We start from the raw sequence: 22,162 nt of genomic DNA, 5'->3' as shown, positions 1-22,162 counted from the left end.
ACATGAGAATATTCAGTTATAGTAATAGCGCCACCTACTGGTAACAGGAAGTGTCATGTTTAACACGTTGATGCCATTCTAGCAACATGTTAAAAATGCCATTGACTTCTAAACATGCTAGAAACATGTTAAAACATACTAGCAATACTTAGCTAAGTGCTAAAGCATGCTAATTCAATGAAACAGGACTTTGTTGTTACTCAAGAAGGCAATGTACAATCTACCCCAAACGTCACACGTTTGATAAGAGTTATCTCTTGAACACATGTCCATGCTCATATTTAGTTATAGTCATAGCGCCACCTGCTGGCAACAGGAAGTGACGTTTAACACTGTTCTTGACTCCTAATAACATATAAAAAAATGCCAGTAGGTGCTAAACATCCTACCAACATACTATAGACATGCTAAAACATACTAGCAAACACTTAGCTAAGTGCTAAAGAATGATATTACTGCAATTAAATATGAATTTGCTGTAACTCAGGCATGGAATGTCCAATCTGCCCCAAACTTCACACTTTTGATAAGCGTTCTGTCCTGAACACATGACCATGCTTATATTCAGTTACAGTCATAGCGCCACCTGCTGGCAACAGGAAGTGACATGTTTAACACTGTTATGGACTCCTAATAACATATAAAAAAGTGCCAGCAAGTGTTAAACATGCTAACAACATACTAGAAACATGCTAAAACATGCTAGCAAACTCTTAGCCAAGTGCTAAAGCATGCTATTATTGCAATTAAATAGGAATTTGCTGTAACTCAGGCATGGAATGTCCAATCTGCCCCAAACTTCACACTTTTGATAAGAGTCATGGCCTGAACACATCTACATGAGAATGTTCAATTATAGTAATAGCGCCACCAACTGGCAACAGGAAGTGACATGTTTAACACGTTGATGCCGTTCTAGCAACATGTTAAAAATGCCATTGAGTTCTAAACATGCTAGAAACATGTTAAAACATGCTAACAATGCTTAGCTAAGTGCTAAAGCATGCTAATTCAATGAAACATGACTTTGTTGTTACTCAAGAAGGCAATGTCCAATTTGCACCAAACTTCACACGTTTGATAAGAGTTCTGTCCTGAACACACATCCAAGCTCATATTCAGTTATAGTCATAACGCCACCTACTGGCAACAGAAACTGACATGGTTAACACAGTAATGCAGTACTAACCACATAATTATTGTGTACTAAGCATGCTAGAAACACACTAAACATGCTAGCAACACTTAGCTGAGTCATGAAGCATGCTATTATCACCATTATACAAAACATTTTGTAACTGACTTTGACATACTCTTACTATATATACCTCCTTAAATGTACATTTCCCAACCATGCTCTGTCTTCCTAAAGCCACCGAGTGTTGATGGCACGGGTGCGAGGGCCCTTTCATCGCTGCTTGCAGCTTTAATTATTATTATTATTATTATTCTTCTCCGCATTGAATTGCATTTTTGAGGGCCTAAACATGCTCGAAAACTCACGAAACTTTGCACACGCGTCAGAACTGGCGAAAATTTACATCTGATATAGGTTTCAGAATTGGACGGGGCAAAACGGCTCGATAGCGCCACCTATAAAAGTTCAACGGAGTGCGCCTCCCGCAACGTTCCACGTACGTGCACGAAATTCGGTACATACATGTAATGAACTAATACCTACAAAAAAGTCTCTTGGAGCATAGCCCTAAACACAACAGGAAGTCAGCCATTTTGAACTTCCTCTCAGATTTTTGTGCAGTTTTTGCCATTTTCAGGCCTCGTACTTTAACGAACTCCTCCTACAGTTTTAATCTGATCATCTTCAAATTTGGTGAGTGTAATCTTAAGGCCTTTGCGACGTTAAATTGCGAAGATCTTGAGTTTTCGTCAAAGGGCGGGTCCTCGGCGGCCTGACAAATTTCGATGTTTCGCCATGAAACAGGAAGTTGCTGTAACTCAGGCATGGAATGTCCAATCTGCCCCAAACTTCACACTTTTGATAAGCGTTCTGTCCTGAACACATGACCATGCTCATATTCAGTTACAGTCATAGCGCCACCTGCTGGCAACAGGAAGTGACATGTTTAACACTGTTATGGACTCCTAATAACATATAAAAAAGTGCCAGCAAGTGCTAAACATGCTAACAACATACTAGAAGCATGCTAAAACATGCTAGCAAACTCTTAGCTAAGTGCTAAAGCATGCTATTATTGCAATTAAATAGGAATTTGCTGTAACTCAGGCATGGAATGTCCAATCTGCCCCAAACTTCACACTTTTGATAAGCGTTCTGTCCTGAACACATCTACATGAGAACATTCAGTTATAGTAATAGCGCCACCTACTGGTAACAGGAAGTTTCATGTTTAACACGTTGATGCCATTCTAGCAACATGTTAAAAATGCCATTGACTTCTAAACATGCTAGAAACATTTTAAAACATGCTAGCAATACTTAGCTAAGTGCTAAAGCATGCTAATTCAATGAAACAGGATGTTGTTGTTACTCAAGAAGGCAATGTCCAATCTGCGCCAAACTTCACACTTTTAATAAACGTTCTGTCCTGAACACATGACCATGCTCATATTCAGTTACAGTCATAGTGCCACCTGCTGGCAACAGGAAGTGACATGTTAAACACTGTTGTGGACATAAAAACATATAAAAAAAGTGCCAGCAAGTGCTAAACATGCTAACAACATACTAGAAAAATGCTAAAACATGCTAGCAAACACTTAGCTAAGTGCTAAAGCATGCTATTGCTGCAATTAAATAGGAATTTGCTGTAACACAGGCAAGGAATGTCCAATCTGCCTCAAACTTCACACGTTTGATAAGAGTCATGGCCTGAACACATCTACATGAGAATATTCAGTTATAGTAATAGCGCCACCTGCTGTCAACAGGAAGTGACATGTTTAACACTGTTGTGGTCTCCTAATAACATATAAAAAAGAGCCAGCAAGTGCTAAACAGGTTAGTAACATACTAGAAACATGCTAGCAAACACTTAGCTAAGTGCTAAAGCATGCTATCACTGCAATTAAATAGGAATTTGATGTAACCCAGGCATGGAATGTCCAATCTGCCCCAAACATCACACGTTTGATAAGAATCATGGCCTGAACACATGTCTATGCTCAAATTCAGTTATAGTAATAGCGCCACCTACTGGCAACAGGAAGTGACATGTTTAACACGTTGATGCCGTTCTAGCAACATGTTAAAAATGCCATTGAGTTCTAAACATGCTAGAAACATATTAAAACATGCTAGCAATACTTAGCTAAGTGCTAAAGCATGATAATTCAATGAAACAGGACTTTGTTGTTACTCAAGAAGGCAATGTACAATCTACCCCAAACTTCACACGTTTGATAAGAGTTATCTCTTGAACACATGTCCATGCTCATATTTAGTTATAGTCATAGCGCCACCTGCTGGCAACAGGAAGTGACGTTTAACACTGTTCTTGACTCCTAATAACATATTAAAAAAATGCCAGTAGGTGCTAAACATCCTACCAACATACTAGAGACATGCTAAAACATACTAGCAAACACTTAGCTAAGTGCTAAAGAATGATATTACTGCAATTAAATATGAATTTGCTGTAACTCAGGCATGGAATGTCCAATCTGCCCCAAACTTCACACTTTTGATAAGCGTTCTGTCCTGAACACATGACCATGCTTATATTCAGTTACAGTCATAGCGCCACCTGCTGGCAACAGGAAGTGACATGTTTAACACTGTTATGGACTCCTAATAACATATAAAAAAGTGCCAGCAAGTGTTAAACATGCTAACAACATACTAGAAACATGCTAAAACATGCTAGCAAACTCTTAGCTAAGTGCTAAAGCATGCTATTATTGCAATTAAATAGGAATTTGCTGTAACTCAGGCATGGAATGTCCAATCTGCCCCAAACTTCACACTTTTGATAAGAGTCATGGCCTGAATACATCTACATGAGAATGTTCATTTTTAGTAATAGCGCCACCTACTGGCAACAGGAAGTGACATGTTTAACACGTTGATGCCGTTCTAGCAACATGTTAAAAATGACATTGAGTTCTAAACATGCTAGAAACATGTTAAAACATGCTAACAATGCTTAGCTAAGTGCTAAAGAATGCTAATTCAATGAAACATGACTTTTTTGTTACTCAAGAAGGCAATTTCCAATTTGCACCAAACTTCACACGTTTGATAAGAGTTCTGTCCTGAACACACATCCATGCTCATATTCAGCTATAGTCATAACGCCACCTACTGGCAACAGAAACTGACATGGTTAACACAGTAATGCAGTGCTAACCACATAATTATTGTGTACTAAGCATGCTAGAAACAGACTAAACATGCTAGCAACACTTAGCTGAGTCATGAAGCATGCTATTATCACCATTATACAAAACATTTTGTTACTAACTTTGACATACTCTTACTATATATACCTCCTTAAATGTACATTTCCCAACCATGCTCTGTCTTCCTAAAGCCACCGAGTGTTGATGGCACGGGTGCGAGGGCCCTTTCATCGCTGCTTGCAGCTTTAATTATTATTATTATTCTTCTTCTCCGCATTGAATTGCATTTTTGAGGGCATAAACATGCGCGAAAACTCACGAAACTTTGCACACGCGTCAGAACTGGCGAAAATTTACATCTGATATAGGTTTCAGAATTGGACGGGGCAAAACGGCTCGATAGCGCCACCTATAAAAGTTCAACGGAGTGCGCCTCCCGCAACGTTCCACGTACGTGCACGAAATTCGGTACATACATGTAAGGACCTAATACCTACAAAAAAGTCTCTTGGAGCGTAGCCCTAAACCCAACAGGAAGTCAGCCATTTTGAACTTCCTCCCAGATTTTTGTGCAGTTTTTGCCATTTTCAGGCCTCATACTTTAACGAACTCCTCCTACAGTTTTAATCTGATCATCTTCAAATTTGGTGAGTGTAATCTTAAGGCCTTTGCGACGTTAAATTGCGAAGATCTTGAGTTTTCGTCAAAGGGCGGGTCCTCGGCGGCCTGACAAATTTTGATGTTTCGCCATGAAACAGGAAGTTGCTGTAACTCAGGCATGGAATGTCCAATCTGCCCCAAACTTCACACTTTTGATAAGCGTTCTGTCCTGAACACATGACCATGCTCATATTCAGTTATAGTCATAGCGCCACCTGCTGGCAACAGGAAGTGACATGTTTAACACTGTTGTGAACTCCTGATAACATATAAAAAAGTGCCAGCAACTGCTAAACATGCTAACAACATACTAGACACATGCTAAAACATGTTAGCAAACACTTAGCTAAGTGCTAAAGCATGCTATTACTGCAATTAAATAGGAATTTGCTGTAACTCAGGCACGGAATGTCCAATCTGCCCCAAACTTCACACGTTTGATAAGAGTCATGGCCTGAACACATCTACATGAGAATATTCAGTTATAGTAATAGCGCCACCTACTGGTAACAGGAAGTGTCATGTTTAACACGTTGATGCCGTTCTAGCAACATGTTAAAAATGCCATTGACTTCTAAACATGCTAGAAACATGTTAAAACATGCTAGCAAAACTTAGCTGAGTGCTAAAGCATGCTAATTCAATGAAACAGGATGTTGTTGTTACTCAAGAAGGCGATGTCCAATCTGCCCCAAACTTCACACTTTTGATAAGCGTTCTGTCCTGAACACATGACCATGCTCATATTCAGTTACAGTCATAGCGCCACCTGCTGGCAACAGGAAGTGACATGTTAAACACTGTTGTGAACTCCTGATAACATATAAAAAAGTGCCAGCAAGTGCTAAACATGCTAACAACATACTAGAAACATGTTAGCAAACACTTAGCTAAGTGCTAAAGCATGCTATTGCTGCAAATAAATAGGAAGTTGCTGTAACTAAGGCATGGAATGTCCAATCTGCCCCAAACTTCACACTTTTGATAAGCGTTCTGTCCTGAACACATGACTATGCTCATATTCAGTTATAGTCATAGCGCAACCTGCTGACAACAGGAAGTGACATGTTTAACACTCTTGTGGACTCCTGATAACATATAAAAAAGTGCCAGCAAGTGCTAAACATGCTAACAACATACTAGAAACATGCTAAAACATGCTAGCAAACACTTAGCTAAGTGCTAAAGCATGCTATTACTGCAATTAAATAGAAATTTGTTGTAACTCAGGCACAGAATGTCCAATCTGCCCCAGACTTCACACGTTTGATAAGAGTCATGGCCTGAACACATCTACATGAGAATATTCAGTTATAGTAATAGCGCCACCTACTGGTAGCAGGAAGTGTCATGTTTAACACGTTGATGCCGTTCTAGCAACATGTTAAAAATGCCATTGACTTCTAAAAATGCTAGAAACATGTTAAAACATGCTAGCAATACTTAGCTAATTCAATGAAACAGGATGTTGTTGTTACTCAAGAAGGCAATGTCCAATCTGCGCCAAACTTCACACTTTTGATAAGCGTTCTGTCCTGAACACATGACCATGCTCATTCAGTTACAGTCATAGCACCGCCTGCTGGCAACAGGAAGTGATATGTTAAACACTGTTGTGGACTCCTGATAACATATAAAAAAGTGCCAGCAAGTGCTAAACATGCTAACAACATACTAGAAACATATTAGCAAACACTTAGCTAAGTGCTAAAGCATGCTATTGCTGCAATTAAATATGAATTTGCTGTAACACAGGCATGGAATGTCCAATCTGCCCCAAACTTAATATGTAACATGCAAGAAACATGCTAGCAACACATAGCTAAGTTCTAAAGCATGCTAGAAATGCTAAAGGAAGTTGTTGTAACTTAGGCATACAATGTCCAATCTACCCCAAACTTCACACGTTTGATAATAGTTATCTCCTGAACACAAGTCCATGCTCATATTCAGATATAGTCATAGCGCCGCCTGCTGGCAACAGGAAGTGACGTTTAACACTATTCTGGACTCCTAATAACATATAAAAAAGTGTCACCAACTGTTAAACATGTTAGCAACATACTAGAAACATGCAATCAAATACTTAGCTAAGTGTTAAAGCATCCTATTACTGCAATTAAATATGAATTTGCTGTAACTCAGGCATTCAATGTCCAATCTACCCCAAAATTAATATGTAATATGCTAGAAACATCATAAAACATGCTAGAAATGCTAAAGGAAGTTGTTGTAACTCAAGCATACAATGTCCAATCTGCCCCAAACTCCACATGTTTGATAAAAGTCCTGCACTGAACACATCTACATAGCGATATTCAGATATAGACATAGCCCCACCTACTGGCAACAGAAACTGACATGGTTAACACAGTAATGCAGTACTAACCACATAACTATTGTGTACTAAGCATGCTAAAAACATACTAAACATGCTAGCAACTACTATATATACCTCCTTAAATGCACATTGTCCAACCATGCTCTGTCTTCCTAAAGCCACCGGGTGGCGGCGGCACGGGTGCGAGGGCCCTTTCATCGCTGCTTGCAGCTTTAATTAGGGCCCGAGCACCGATGGTGTGAGGACCCTCTTGGAATTGCTCTGTTTATTATTATTATTATTATTAGGGCCCGAGCACCGATGGTGTGAGGACCCTCTTGGAATTGCTCTGTTTATTATTATTATTATTATTATTATTATTATTATTCTCCGCATTGAATTGCATTTTTGAGGGCCTAAACATGCGCGAAAACTCACGAAACTTTGCACAAACGTCAGAACTGGCGAAAATTTACATCTGATATAGGTTTCAGAATTGGACGGGGCAAAACGGCTCGATAGCGCCACCTATAAAAGTTCAACGGAGTGCGCCTCCCGCAACGTTCCACGTACGTGCACGAAATTCGGTACATACATGTAATGACCTAATACCTACAAAAAAGTCTCTTGGAGCATAGCCCTAAACCCAACAGGAAGTCAGCCATTTTGAACTTCCTCCCAGATTTTTGTGCAGTTTTTGACATTTTCAGGCCTCATACTTTAACGAACTCCTCCTACAGTTTTAATCTGATCATCTTCAAATTTGGTGAGTGTAATCTTAAGGCCTTTGCGACGTTAAATTGCGAAGATCTTGAGTTTTCGTCGAAGGGCGGGTCCTCGGCGGCCTGACAAATTTTGATGTTTCGCCATGAAACAGGAAGTTGCTGTAACTCAGGCATGGAATGTCCAATCTGCCCCAAACTTCATACGTTTGATAAGCGTTCTGTCCTGAACACATGACCATGCTCATATTCAGTTATAGTCATAGCGCCACCTGCTGGCAACAGGAAGTGACATGTTTAACACTGTTATGGACTCCTAATAACATATAAAAAAGTGCCAGCAAGTGCTAAACATGCTAACAACATACTAGAAGCATGCTAAAACATGCTAGCAAACTCTTAGCTAAGTGCTAAAGCATGCTATTATTGCAATTAAATAGGAATTTGCTGTAACTCAGGCATGGAATGTCCAATCTGCCCCAAACTTCACACTTTTGATAAGCGTTCTGTCCTGAACATATCTACATGAGAATATTCAGTTATAGTAATAGCGCCACCTACTGGTAACAGGAAGTGTCATGTTTAACACGTTGATGCCATTCTAGCAACATGTTAAAAATGCCATTGACTTCTAAACATGCTAGAAACATGTTAAAACATACTAGCAATACTTAGCTAAGTGCTAAAGCATGCTAATTCAATGAAACAGGATGTTGTTGTTACTCAAGAAGGCAATGTCCAATCTGCGCCAAACTTCACACTTTTAATAAACGTTCTGTCCTGAACACATGACCATGCTCATATTCAGTTATAGTCATAGCGCCACCTGCTGGCAACAGGAAGTGACATGTTTAACACTGTTATGGACTCCTAATAACATATAAAAAAGTGCCAGCAAGTGCTAAACATGCTAACAACATACTAGAAGCATGCTAAAACATGCTAGCAAACTCTTAGCTAAGTGCTAAAGCATGCTATTATTGCAATTAAATAGGAATTTGCTGTAACTCAGGCATGGAATGTCCAATCTGCCCCAAACTTCACACTTTTGATAAGCGTTCTGTCCTGAACATATCTACATGAGAATATTCAGTTATAGTAATAGCGCCACCTACTGGTAACAGGAAGTGTCATGTTTAACACGTTGATGCCATTCTAGCAACATGTTAAAAATGCCATTGACTTCTAAACATGCTAGAAACATGTTAAAACATACTAGCAATACTTAGCTAAGTGCTAAAGCATGCTAATTCAATGAAACAGGACTTTGTTGTTACTCAAGAAGGCAATGTACAATCTACCCCAAACGTCACACGTTTGATAAGAGTTATCTCTTGAACACATGTCCATGCTCATATTTAGTTATAGTCATAGCGCCACCTGCTGGCAACAGGAAGTGACGTTTAACACTGTTCTTGACTCCTAATAACATATAAAAAAATGCCAGTAGGTGCTAAACATCCTACCAACATACTATAGACATGCTAAAACATACTAGCAAACACTTAGCTAAGTGCTAAAGAATGATATTACTGCAATTAAATATGAATTTGCTGTAACTCAGGCATGGAATGTCCAATCTGCCCCAAACTTCACACTTTTGATAAGCGTTCTGTCCTGAACACATGACCATGCTTATATTCAGTTACAGTCATAGCGCCACCTGCTGGCAACAGGAAGTGACATGTTTAACACTGTTATGGACTCCTAATAACATATAAAAAAGTGCCAGCAAGTGTTAAACATGCTAACAACATACTAGAAACATGCTAAAACATGCTAGCAAACTCTTAGCCAAGTGCTAAAGCATGCTATTATTGCAATTAAATAGGAATTTGCTGTAACTCAGGCATGGAATGTCCAATCTGCCCCAAACTTCACACTTTTGATAAGAGTCATGGCCTGAACACATCTACATGAGAATGTTCAATTATAGTAATAGCGCCACCAACTGGCAACAGGAAGTGACATGTTTAACACGTTGATGCCGTTCTAGCAACATGTTAAAAATGCCATTGAGTTCTAAACATGCTAGAAACATGTTAAAACATGCTAACAATGCTTAGCTAAGTGCTAAAGCATGCTAATTCAATGAAACATGACTTTGTTGTTACTCAAGAAGGCAATGTCCAATTTGCACCAAACTTCACACGTTTGATAAGAGTTCTGTCCTGAACACACATCCAAGCTCATATTCAGTTATAGTCATAACGCCACCTACTGGCAACAGAAACTGACATGGTTAACACAGTAATGCAGTACTAACCACATAATTATTGTGTACTAAGCATGCTAGAAACACACTAAACATGCTAGCAACACTTAGCTGAGTCATGAAGCATGCTATTATCACCATTATACAAAACATTTTGTAACTGACTTTGACATACTCTTACTATATATACCTCCTTAAATGTACATTTCCCAACCATGCTCTGTCTTCCTAAAGCCACCGAGTGTTGATGGCACGGGTGCGAGGGCCCTTTCATCGCTGCTTGCAGCTTTAATTATTATTATTATTATTCTTCTCCGCATTGAATTGCATTTTGAGGGCCTAAACATGCGCGAAAACTCACGAAACTTTGCACACGCGTCAGAACTGGCGAAAATTTACATCTGATATAGGTTTCAGAATTGGACGGGGCAAAACGGCTCGATAGCGCCACCTATAAAAGTTCAACGGAGTGCGCCTCCCGCAACGTTCCACGTACGTGCACGAAATTCGGTACATACATGTAATGACCTAATACCTACAAAAAAGTCTCTTGGAGCATAGCCCTAAACACAACAGGAAGTCAGCCATTTTCAACTTCCTCTCAGATTTTTGTGCAGTTTTTGCCATTTTCAGGCCTCGTACTTTAACGAACTCCTCCTACAGTTTTAATCTGATCATCTTCAAATTTGGTGAGTGTAATCTTAAGGCCTTTGCGACGTTAAATTGCGAAGATCTTGAGTTTTCGTCGAAGGGCGGGTCCTCGGCGGCCTGACAAATTTCGATGTTTCGCCATGAAACAGGAAGTTGCTGTAACTCAGGCATGGAATGTCCAATCTGCCCCAAACTTCACACGTTTGATAAGAGTTCTGTCCTGAACACATGACCATGCTCATATTCAGTTATAGTCATAGCGCCACCTGCTGGCAACAGGAAGCGACATGTTTAACACTGTTATGGACTCCTAATAACATATAAAAAAGTGCCAGCAAGTGCTAAACATGCTAACAACATACTAGAAGCATGCTAAAACATGCTAGCAAACTCTTAGCTGAGTGCTAAAGCATGCTATTATTGCAATTAAATAGGAATTTGCTGTAACTCAGGCATGGAATGTCCAATCTGCCCCAAACTTCACACTTTTGATAAGCGTTCTGTCCTGAACACATCTACATGAGAATATTCAGTTATAGTAATAGCGCCACCTACTTATAACAGGAAGTGTCATGTTTAACACGTTGATGCCATTCTAGCAACATGTTAAAAATGCCATTGACTTCTAAACATGCTAGAAACATGTTAAAACATGCTAGCAATACTTAGCTAAGTGCTAAAGCATGCTAATTCAATGAAACAGGATGTTGTTGTTACTCAAGAAGGCAATGTCCAATCTGCGCCAAACTTCACACTTTTAATAAACGTTCTGTCCTGAACACATGACCATGCTCATATTCAGTTACAGTCATAGTGCCACCTGCTGGCAACAGGAAGTGACATGTTAAACACTGTTGTGGACATATAAAAACATATAAAAAAGTGCCAGCAAGTGCTAAACATGCTAACAACATACTAGAAACATGCTAAAACATGCTAGCAAACACTTAGCTAAGTGCTAAAGCATGCTATTGCTGCAATTAAATAGGAATTTGCTGTAACACAGGCATGGAATGTCCAATCTGCCCCAAACTTCACACGTTTGATAAGAGTCATGGCCTGAACACATCTACATGAGAATATTCAGTTATAGTAATAGCGCCACCTGCTGTCAACAGGAAGTGACATGTTTAACACTGTTGTGGTCTCCTAATAACATATAAAAAAGAGCCAGCAAGTGCTAAACAGGTTAGCAACATACTAGAAACATGCTAGCAAACACTTAGCTAAGTGCTAAAGCATGCTATTACTGCAATTAAATAGGAATTTGCTGTAACTCAGGCATGGAATGTCCAATCTGCCCCAAACTTCACACGTTTGATAAGAATCATGGCCTAAACACGTCTATGCTCAAATTCAGTTATAGTAATAGCGCCACCTACTGGCAACAGGAAGTGACATGTTTAACACGTTGATGCCGTTCTAGCAACATGTTAAAAATGCCATTGAGTTCTAAACATGCTAGAAACATATTAAAACATGCTAGCAATACTTAGCTAAGTGCTAAAGCATGCTAATTCAATGAAACAGGACTTTATTGTTGCTCAAGAAGGCAATGTACAATCTACCCCAAACTTCACACGTTTGATGAGTTATCTCTTGAACACATGCCCATGCTCATATTTAGTTATAGTCATAGCGCCACCTGCTGGCAACAGGAAGTGACGTTTAACACTGTTCTTGACTCCTAATAACATATGAAAAAATGCCAGTAGGTGCTAAACATCCTACCAACATACTAGAGACATGCTAAAACATACTAGCATACACTTAGCTAAGTGCTAAAGAATGATATTACTGCCAATTAAATATGAATTTACTGTAACTCAGGCATGGAATGTCCAATCTGCCCCAAACTTCACACTTTTGATAAGCGTTCTGTCCTGAACACATGACCATGCTTATATTCAGTTACAGTCATAGCGCCACCTGCTGGCAACAGGAAGTGACATGTTTAACACTGTTATGGACTCCTAATAACATATAAAAAAGTGCCAGCAAGTGTTAAACATGCTAACAACATACTAGAAACATGCTAAAACATGCTAGCAAACTCTTAGCTAAGTGCTAAAGCATGCTATTATTGCAATTAAATAGGAATTTGTTGTAACTCAGGCATGGAATGTCCAATCTGCCCCAAACTTCACACTTTTGATAAGAGTCATGGCCTGAACACATCTACATGAGAATGTTCAGTTATAGTAATAGCGCCACCTACTGGCAACAGGAAGTGACATGTTTAACACGTTGATGCCGTTCTAGCAACATGTTAAAAATGCCATTGAGTTCTAAACATGCTAGAAACATGTTAAAACATGCTAACAATGCTTAGCTAAGTGCTAAAGAATGCTAATTCAATGAAACATGACTTTGTTGTTACTCAAGAAGGCAATGTCCAATTTGCACCAAACTTCACACGTTTGATAAGAGTTCTGTCCTGAACACACATCCATGCTCATATTCAGTTATAGTCATAACGCCACCTACTGGCAACAGAAACTGACATGGTTAACACAGTAATGCAGTACTAACCACATAATTATTGTGTACTAAGCATGCTAGGAACAGACTAAACATGCTAGCAACACTTAGCTGAGTCATGAAGCATGCTATTATCACCATTATACAAAACATTTTGTAAGTGACTTTGACATACTCTTACTATATATACCTCCTTAAATGTACATTTCCCAACCATGCTCTGTCTTCCTAAAGCCACCGAGTGTTGATGGCAGGGGTGCGAGGGCCCTTTCATCGCTGCTTGCAGCTTTAATTATTATTATTATTATTATTCTTCTCCGCATTGCATTGCATTTTTGAGGGCCTAAACATGCTTGAAAACTCACGAAACTTTGCACACTTGACAGAACTGGCGAAAATTTACATCTGATATAGGTTTCAGAATTGGACGGGGCAAAACGGCTCGATAGCGCCACCTATAAAAGTTCAACGGAGTGCGCCTCCCGCAACGTTCCACGTACGTGCACGAAATTCGGTACATACATGTAATGAACTAATACCTACAAAAAAGTCTCTTGGAGCATAGCCCTAAACACAACAGGAAGTCAGCCATTTTGAACTTCCTCTCAGATTTTTGTGCAGTTTTTGTCATTTTCAGGCCTCGTACTTTAACGAACTCCTCCTACAGTTTTAATCTGATCATCTTCAAATTTGGTGAGTGTAATCTTAAGGCCTTTGCGACGTTAAATTGCGAAGATCTTGAGTTTTCGTCAAAGGGCGGGTCCTCGGCGGCCTGACAAATTTCGATGTTTCGCCATGAAACAGGAAGTTGCTGTAACTCAGGCATGGAATGTCCAATCTGCCCCAAACTTCACACTTTTGATAAGCGTTCTGTCCTGAACACGTGACCATGCTCATATTCAGTTACAGTCATAGCGCCACCTGCTGGCAACAGGAAGTGACATGTTTAACACTGTTATGGACTCCTAATAACATATAAAAAAGTGCCAGCAAGTGCTAAACATGCTAACAACATACTAGAAGCATGCTAAAACATGCTAGCAAACTCTTAGCTAAGTGCTAAAGCATGCTATTATTGCAATTAAATAGGAATTTGCTGTAACTCAGGCATGGAATGTCCAATCTGCCCCAAACTTCACACTTTTGATAAGCGTTCTGTCCTGAACACATCTACATGAGAATATTCAGTTATAGTAATAGCGCCACCTACTGGTAACAGGAAGTGTCATGTTTAACACGTTGATGCCATTCTAGCAACATGTTAAAAATGCCATTGACTTCTAAACATGCTAGAAACATTTTAAAACATGCTAGCAATACTTAGCTAAGTGCTAAAGCATGCTAATTCAATGAAACAGGATGTTGTTGTTACTCAAGAAGGCAATGTCCAATCTGCGCCAAACTTCACACTTTTAATAAACGTTCTGTCCTGAACACATGACCATGCTCATATTCAGTTACAGTCATAGTGCCACCTGCTGGCAACAGGAAGTGACATGTTAAACACTGTTGTGGACATAAAAACATATAAAAAAAGTGCCAGCAAGTGCTAAACATGCTAACAACATACTAGAAAAATGCTAAAACATGCTAGCAAACACTTAGCTGAGTGCTAAAGCATGCTATTGCTGCAATTAAATAGGAATTTGCTGTAACACAGGCAAGGAATGTCCAATCTGCCTCAAACTTCACACGTTTGATAAGAGTCATGGCCTGAACACATCTACATGAGAATATTCAGTTATAGTAATAGCGCCACCTCCTGTCAACAGGAAGTGACATGTTTAACACTGTTGTGGTCTCCTAATAACATATAAAAAAGAGCCAGTAAGTGCTAAACAGGTTAGTAACATACTAGAAACATGCTAGCAAACACTTAGCTAAGTGCTAAAGCATGCTATCACTGCAATTAAATAGGAAATTGCTGTAACCCAGGCATGGAATGTCCAATCTGCCCCAAACATCACACGTTTGATAAGAATCATGGCCTGAACACATGTCTATGCTCAAATTCAGTTATAGTAATAGCGCCACCTAATGGCAACAGGAAGTGACATGTTTAACACGTTGATGCCGTTCTAGCAACATGTTAAAAATGCCATTGAGTTCTAAACATGCTAGAAACATATTAAAACATGCTAGCAATACTTAGCTAAGTGCTAAAGCATGATAATTCAATGAAACAGGACTTTGTTGTTACTCAAGAAGGCAATGTACAATCTACCCCAAACTTCACACGTTTGATAAGAGTTATCTCTTGAACACATGTCCATGCTCATATTTAGTTATAGTCATAGCGCCACCTGCTGGCAACAGGAAGTGACGTTTAACACTGTTCTTGACTCCTAATAACATATAAAAAAAATGCCAGTAGGTGCTAAACATCCTACCAACATACTAGAGACATGCTAAAACATACTAGCAAACACTTAGCTAAGTGCTAAAGAATGATATTACTGCAATTAAATATGAATTTGCTGTAACTCAGGCATGGAATGTCCAATCTGCCCCAAACTTCACACTTTTGATAAGCGTTCTGTCCTGAACACATGACCATGCTTATATTCAGTTACAGTCATAGCGCCACCTGCTGGCAACAGGAAGTGACATGTTTAACACTGTTATGGACTCCTAATAACATATAAAAAAGTGCCAGCAAGTGTTAAAAATGCTAACAACATACTAGAAACATGCTAAAACATGCTAGCAAACTCTTAGCTAAGTGTTAAAGCATGCTATTATTGCAATTAAATAGGAATTTGCTGTAACTCAGGCATGGAATGTCCAATCTGCCCCAAACTTCACACTTTTGATAAGCGTTCTGTCCTGAACACATCTACATGAGAACATTCAGTTATAGTAATAGCGCCACCTACTGGTAACAGGAAGTGTCATGTTTAACACGTTGATGCCATTCTAGCAACATGTTAAAAATGCCATTGACTTCTAAACATGCTAGAAACATGTTAAAACATGCTAGCAATACTTAGCTAAGTGCGAAAGCATGCTATCACTGCAATTAAATAGGAATTTGCTGTAACCCAGGCATGGAATGTCCAATCTGCCCCAAACTTCACACGTTTGATAAGAATCATGGCCTGAACACGTCTATGCTCAAATTCAGTTATAGTAATAGCGCCACCTACTGGCAACAGGAAGTGACATGTTTAACACGTTGATGCCGTTCTAGCAACATGTTAAAAATGCCATTGAGTTCTAAATATGCTAGAAACATATTAAAACATGCTAGCAATACTTAGCTAAGTGCTAAAGCATGCTAATTCAATGAAACAGAACTTTGTTGTTACTCAAGAAGGCAATGTACAATCTACCCCAAACTTCACACGTTTGATAAGAGTTATCTCTTGAACACATGTCCATGCTCATATTTAGTTATAGTCATAGCGCCACCTGCTGGCAACAGGAAGTGACGTTTAACACTGTTCTTGACTCCTAATAACATATAAAAAAATGCCAGTAGGTGCTAAACATCCTACCAACATACTAGAGACATGCTAAAACATACTAGCAAACACTTAGCTAAGTGCTAAAGAATGATATTACTTCAATTAAATATGAATTTGCTGTAACTCAGGCATGGAATGTCCAATCTGCCCCAAACTTCACACTTTTGATAAGCGTTCTGTCCTGAACACATGACCATGCTTATATTCAGTTACAGTCATAGCGCCACCTGCTGGCAACAGGAAGTGACATGTTTAACACTGTTATGGACTCCTAATAACATATAAAAAGTGCCAGCAAGTGTTAAGCATGCTAACAACATACTAGAAAAACGTTTGATAAGAGTTCTGTCCTGAACACACATCCATGCTCATATTCAGTTATAGTCATAACGCCACCTACTGGCAACAGAAACTGACATGGTTAACATAGTAATGCAGTACTAACCACATAATTATTGTGTACTAAGCATGCTAGAAACAGACTAAACATGCTAGCAACACTTAGCTGAGTCATGAAGCATGCTATTATCACCATTATACAAAACATTTTGTAACTGACTTTGACATACTCTTACTATATATACCTCCTTAAATGTACATTTCCCAACCATGCTCTGTCTTCCTAAAGCCACCGAGTGTTGATGGCACGGGTGCGAGGGCCCTTTCATCGCTGCTTGCAGCTTTAATTATTATTATTATTCTTCTCCGCATTGAATTGCATTTTTGAGGGCCTAAACATGCGCGAAAACTCACGAAACTTTGCACACGCGTCAGAACTGGCGAAAATTTACATCTGATATAGGTTTCAGAATTGGACGGGGCAAAATGGCTCGATAGCGCCACCTATAAAAGTTCAACGGAGTGCGCCTCCCGCAACGTTCAACGTACGTGCACGAAATTCGGTACATACGTGTAATGACCTAATACCTACAAAAAAGTCTCTTGGAGCATAGCCCTAAACACAACAGGAAGTCAGCCATTTTCAACTTCCTCTCAGATTTTTGTGCAGTTTTTGCCATTTTCAGGCCTCGTACTTTAACGAACTCCTCCTACAGTTTTAATCTGATCATCTTCAAATTTGGTGAGTGTAATCTTAAGGCCTTTGCGACGTTAAATTGCGAAGATCTTGAGTTTTCGTCGAAGGGCGGGTCCTCGGCGGCCTTACAAATTTCGATGTTTCGCCATGAAACAGGAAGTTGCTGTAACTCAGGCATGGAATGTCCAATCTGCCCCAAACTTCACACGTTTGATAAGAGTTCTGTCCTGAACACATGGCCATGCTCATATTCAGTTATAGTCATAGCGCCACCTGCTGGCAACAGGAAGTGACATGTTTAACACTGTTATGGACTCCTAATAACATATAAAAAAGTGCCAGCAAGTGCTAAACATGCTAACAACATACTAGAAGCATGCTAAAACATGCTAGCAAACTCTTAGCTAAGTGCTAAGGCATGCTATTATTGCAATTAAATAGGAATTTGCTGTAACTCAGGCATGGAATGTCCAATCTGCCCCAAACTTCACACTTTTGATAAGCGTTCTGTCCTGAACACATCTACATGAGAATATTCAGTTATAGTAATAGCGCCACCTACTGGCAACAGGAAGTGTCATGTTTAACACGTTGATGCCATTCTAGCAACATGTTAAAAATGCCATTGAGGTCTAAACATGCTAGAAACATGTTAAAACATGCTAGCTAATGTTAAAACATGCTAGCAATACTTAGCTAAGTGGTAAAGCATGCTAATTCAATGAAACAGGATGTTGTTGTTACGCAAGAAGGCAATGTCCAATATGCGCCAAACTTCACACTTTTAATAAACGTTCTGTCCTGAACACATGACCATGCTCATATTCAGTTACAGTCATAGTGCCACCTGCTGGCAACAGGAAGTGACATGTTAAACACTGTTGTGGACATATAAAAACATATAAAAAAGTGCCAGCAAGTGCTAAACATGCTAACAACATAGTAGAAACATGCTAAAACATGCTAGCAAACACTTAGCTAAGTGCTAAAGCATGCTATTGCTGCAATTAAATAGGAATTTGCTGTAACACAGGCATGGAATGTCCAATCTGCCCCAAACTTCACACGTTTGATAAGAGTCATGGCCTGAACACATCTACATGAGAATATTCAGTTATAGTAATAGCGCCACCTGCTGTCAACAGGAAGTGACATGTTTAACACTGTTGTGGTCTCCTAATAACATATATAAAAGAGCCAGCAAGTGCTAAACAGGTTAGCAACATACTAGAAACATGCTAGCAAACACTTAGCTAAGTGATAAAGCATGCTATTACTGCAATTAAATAGGAATTTGCTGTAACTCAGGCATGGAACGTCCAATCTGCCCCAAACTTCACATGTTTGATAAGAATCATGGACTGAACGCATGCCTATGCTCAAATTCAGTTATAGTAATAGCGCCACCTACTGGCAACAGGAAGTGACATGTTTAACACGTTGATGCCGTTCTAGCAACATGTTAAAAATGCCATTGAGTTCTAAACATGCTAGAAACATATTAAAACATGCTAGCAATACTTAGCTAAGTGCTAAAGCATGCTAATTCAATGAAACAGGACTTTGTTGTTACTCAAGAAGGCAATGTACAATCTACCCCAAACGTCACACGTTTGATAAGAGTTATCTCTTGAACACATGTCCATGCTCATATTTAGTTATAGTCATAGCGCCACCTGCTGGCAACAGGAAGTGACGTTTAACACTGTTCTTGACTCCTAATAACATATAAAAAAATGCCAGTAGGTGCTAAACATCCTACCAACATACTAGAGACATGCTAAAACATAATAGCAAACACTTAGCTAAGTGCTAAAGAATGATATTACTGCAATTAAATATGAATTTGCTGTAACTCAGGCATGGAATGTCCAATCTGCCCCAAACTTCACACTTTTGATAAGCGTTCTGTCCTGAACACATGACCATGCTTATATTCAGTTATAGTCATAGCGCCACCTGCTGGCAACAGGAAGTGACATGTTTAACACTGTTGTGGACTCCTAATAACATATAAAAAAGTGCCAGCAAGTGTTAAACATGCTAACAACATACTAGAAACATGCTAAAACATGCTAGCAAACTCTTAGCCAAGTGCTAAAGCATGCTATTATTGCAATTAAATAGGAATTTGCTGTAACTCAGGCATGGAATGTCCAATCTGCCCCAAATTTCACACTTTTGATAAGAGTCATGGCCTGAACACATCTACATGAGAATGTTCAGTTATAGTAATAGCGCCACCAACTGGCAACAGGAAGTGACATGTTTAACACGTTGATGCCGTTCTAGCAACATGTTAAAACATGCTAACAATGCTTAGCTAAGTTCTAAAGAATGCTAATTCAATGAAACATGACTTTGTTGTTACTCAAGAAGGCAATGTCCAATTTGCACCAAACTTCACATGTTTGATAAGAGTTCTGTCCTGAACACACATCCATGCTCATATTCAGTTATAGTCATAACGCCACCTACTGGCAACAGAAACTGACATGGTTAACACCGTGCAGTACTAACCACATAATTATTGTGTACTAAGCATGCTAGAAACAGACTGAACATGCTAGCAACACTTAGCTGAGTCATGAAGCATGCTATTATCACCATTATACAAAACATTTTGTAACTGACTTTGACATACTCTTACTATATATACCTCCTTAAATGTACATTTCCCAACCATGCTCTGCCTTCCTAAAGCCACCGAGTGTTGATGGCACGGGTGCGAGGGCCCTTTCATCGCTGCTTGCAGCTTTAATTAGGGCCCGAGCACCGATGGTGAGAGGACCCTATTGTTTTTGCTCCGTTTATTATTCTTCTTCTTCTTCTTCTTCTCCAAAGTGAATCGCTTTTTAGAGGGCCTAAACACGCTCGAAAACTCATGAAACTTTGCACACGCTTCAGAAGTGGTGAAAATTTACGTGTGATATGGTTTTCAGAATTGGGGGGGGCAAATTCGGTAAATTATTGCCCCCACATTTTGCCCCGGCTCCTGGTTTCACGTACAGGTATGAAATTTGGTACATACATGTAATGACCCAATACCTACAGAAAAGTCTCTTGGAGCATAGCCCTAAACACAACAGGAAGTGAGCTATTTTGAACTTCCTCCTGGATTTTGGGCATTTTTCGTAATTTCCTGATGTTGTACTTTAACGAACTCCTCCTACAGATTTGATCTGATCCTCTTCAAATTTGGTGAGTGTAATCTTAAGGCCTTTGTGACGTTAAATTGCGAAGATCTAGAGTTTTCGTCGAAGGGTGTGCCCTCGGCGGCCTGACAAACATCTATCTATAAATTACAGGAACGTCTGTCTGTCTGTCTGTCTGTGTGTGTGTGTGTCTGTTCCTCGCATATCTCTCGAACCGTTAGTCCGATTAATTTCAAACTCGACAGGTGTCTTGCCACGGGCACGAGTAAGTGCAGTGCCAAGTTTGACATTGTTTGGATGAGAAATGCAAAAGATATCGTTAAATATATCATTTTTAGAAGGTTGTGGTTTAAAAATAAACATTCTGACATTAGAGAGTTGTATCGGTCAAAGAAGCCCCAAGAAGGTTGTGGTTTAAAAATAAACATTCTGACATAAACACTCAGTCAGCTACACTGTTTACTTCTGAATATTATAGTTTGGTTCCCGAACGTGATAAATCCATCTATCTATAAATTACAGAAACGTCCGTCTGTCTGTCTGTGTGTTATTCGCATATCTCTCAAATGTGAGATAACCACTAAATGTGTGAAAACCACTATTTTCTGTTTCAAACTTTCACATAGCATCTTTAGGTTATAACAACATTGAAAATCAAAATCTGGATTTGAATTTTTTTAAGATTTATTATAAAAACGGATTATTTTTTCCCAAAAATGCAATAAATTCATGACTTTTTTTTTTTCAAAATGCTATTAATCCATTGAATCAATATAAAGTTATTTTTGATCATATTGCCATCGCAAGAAATATCTCCTGAACTTTTTTGACGGCGATCAGCTCACAAAAACTGATTTTGCACGGGCACTTTGCACTGCTCCCTGAATCGAGGTGCTTATTCATTTGTGGATGTAAACTGAATCTGTAAGTCAGCTATGCTGTTAGTGTTTACTTCTGAATATTATATTTCATTCTGGTGCGCTTAACGTTGTCGCTACTGTGTAATAGTAGCCTATGCTATTCACCAACTAAACATATCCTATTCAATGCGTTCACAGTCTCTTTCACGGGCATCATTTGTAGTTGCCTATTCACAAACTGTTTGCTCAAGCATAGCGTTTTCTCGGAGTTCACT

Source organism: Scardinius erythrophthalmus (assembly GCF_964197995.2).
Source record: "Scardinius erythrophthalmus genome assembly, chromosome: 11".
Taxonomy (NCBI): Eukaryota; Metazoa; Chordata; class Actinopteri; order Cypriniformes; family Leuciscidae; genus Scardinius; species Scardinius erythrophthalmus.
Note: the sequence above shows the minus strand (reverse complement) of the source record.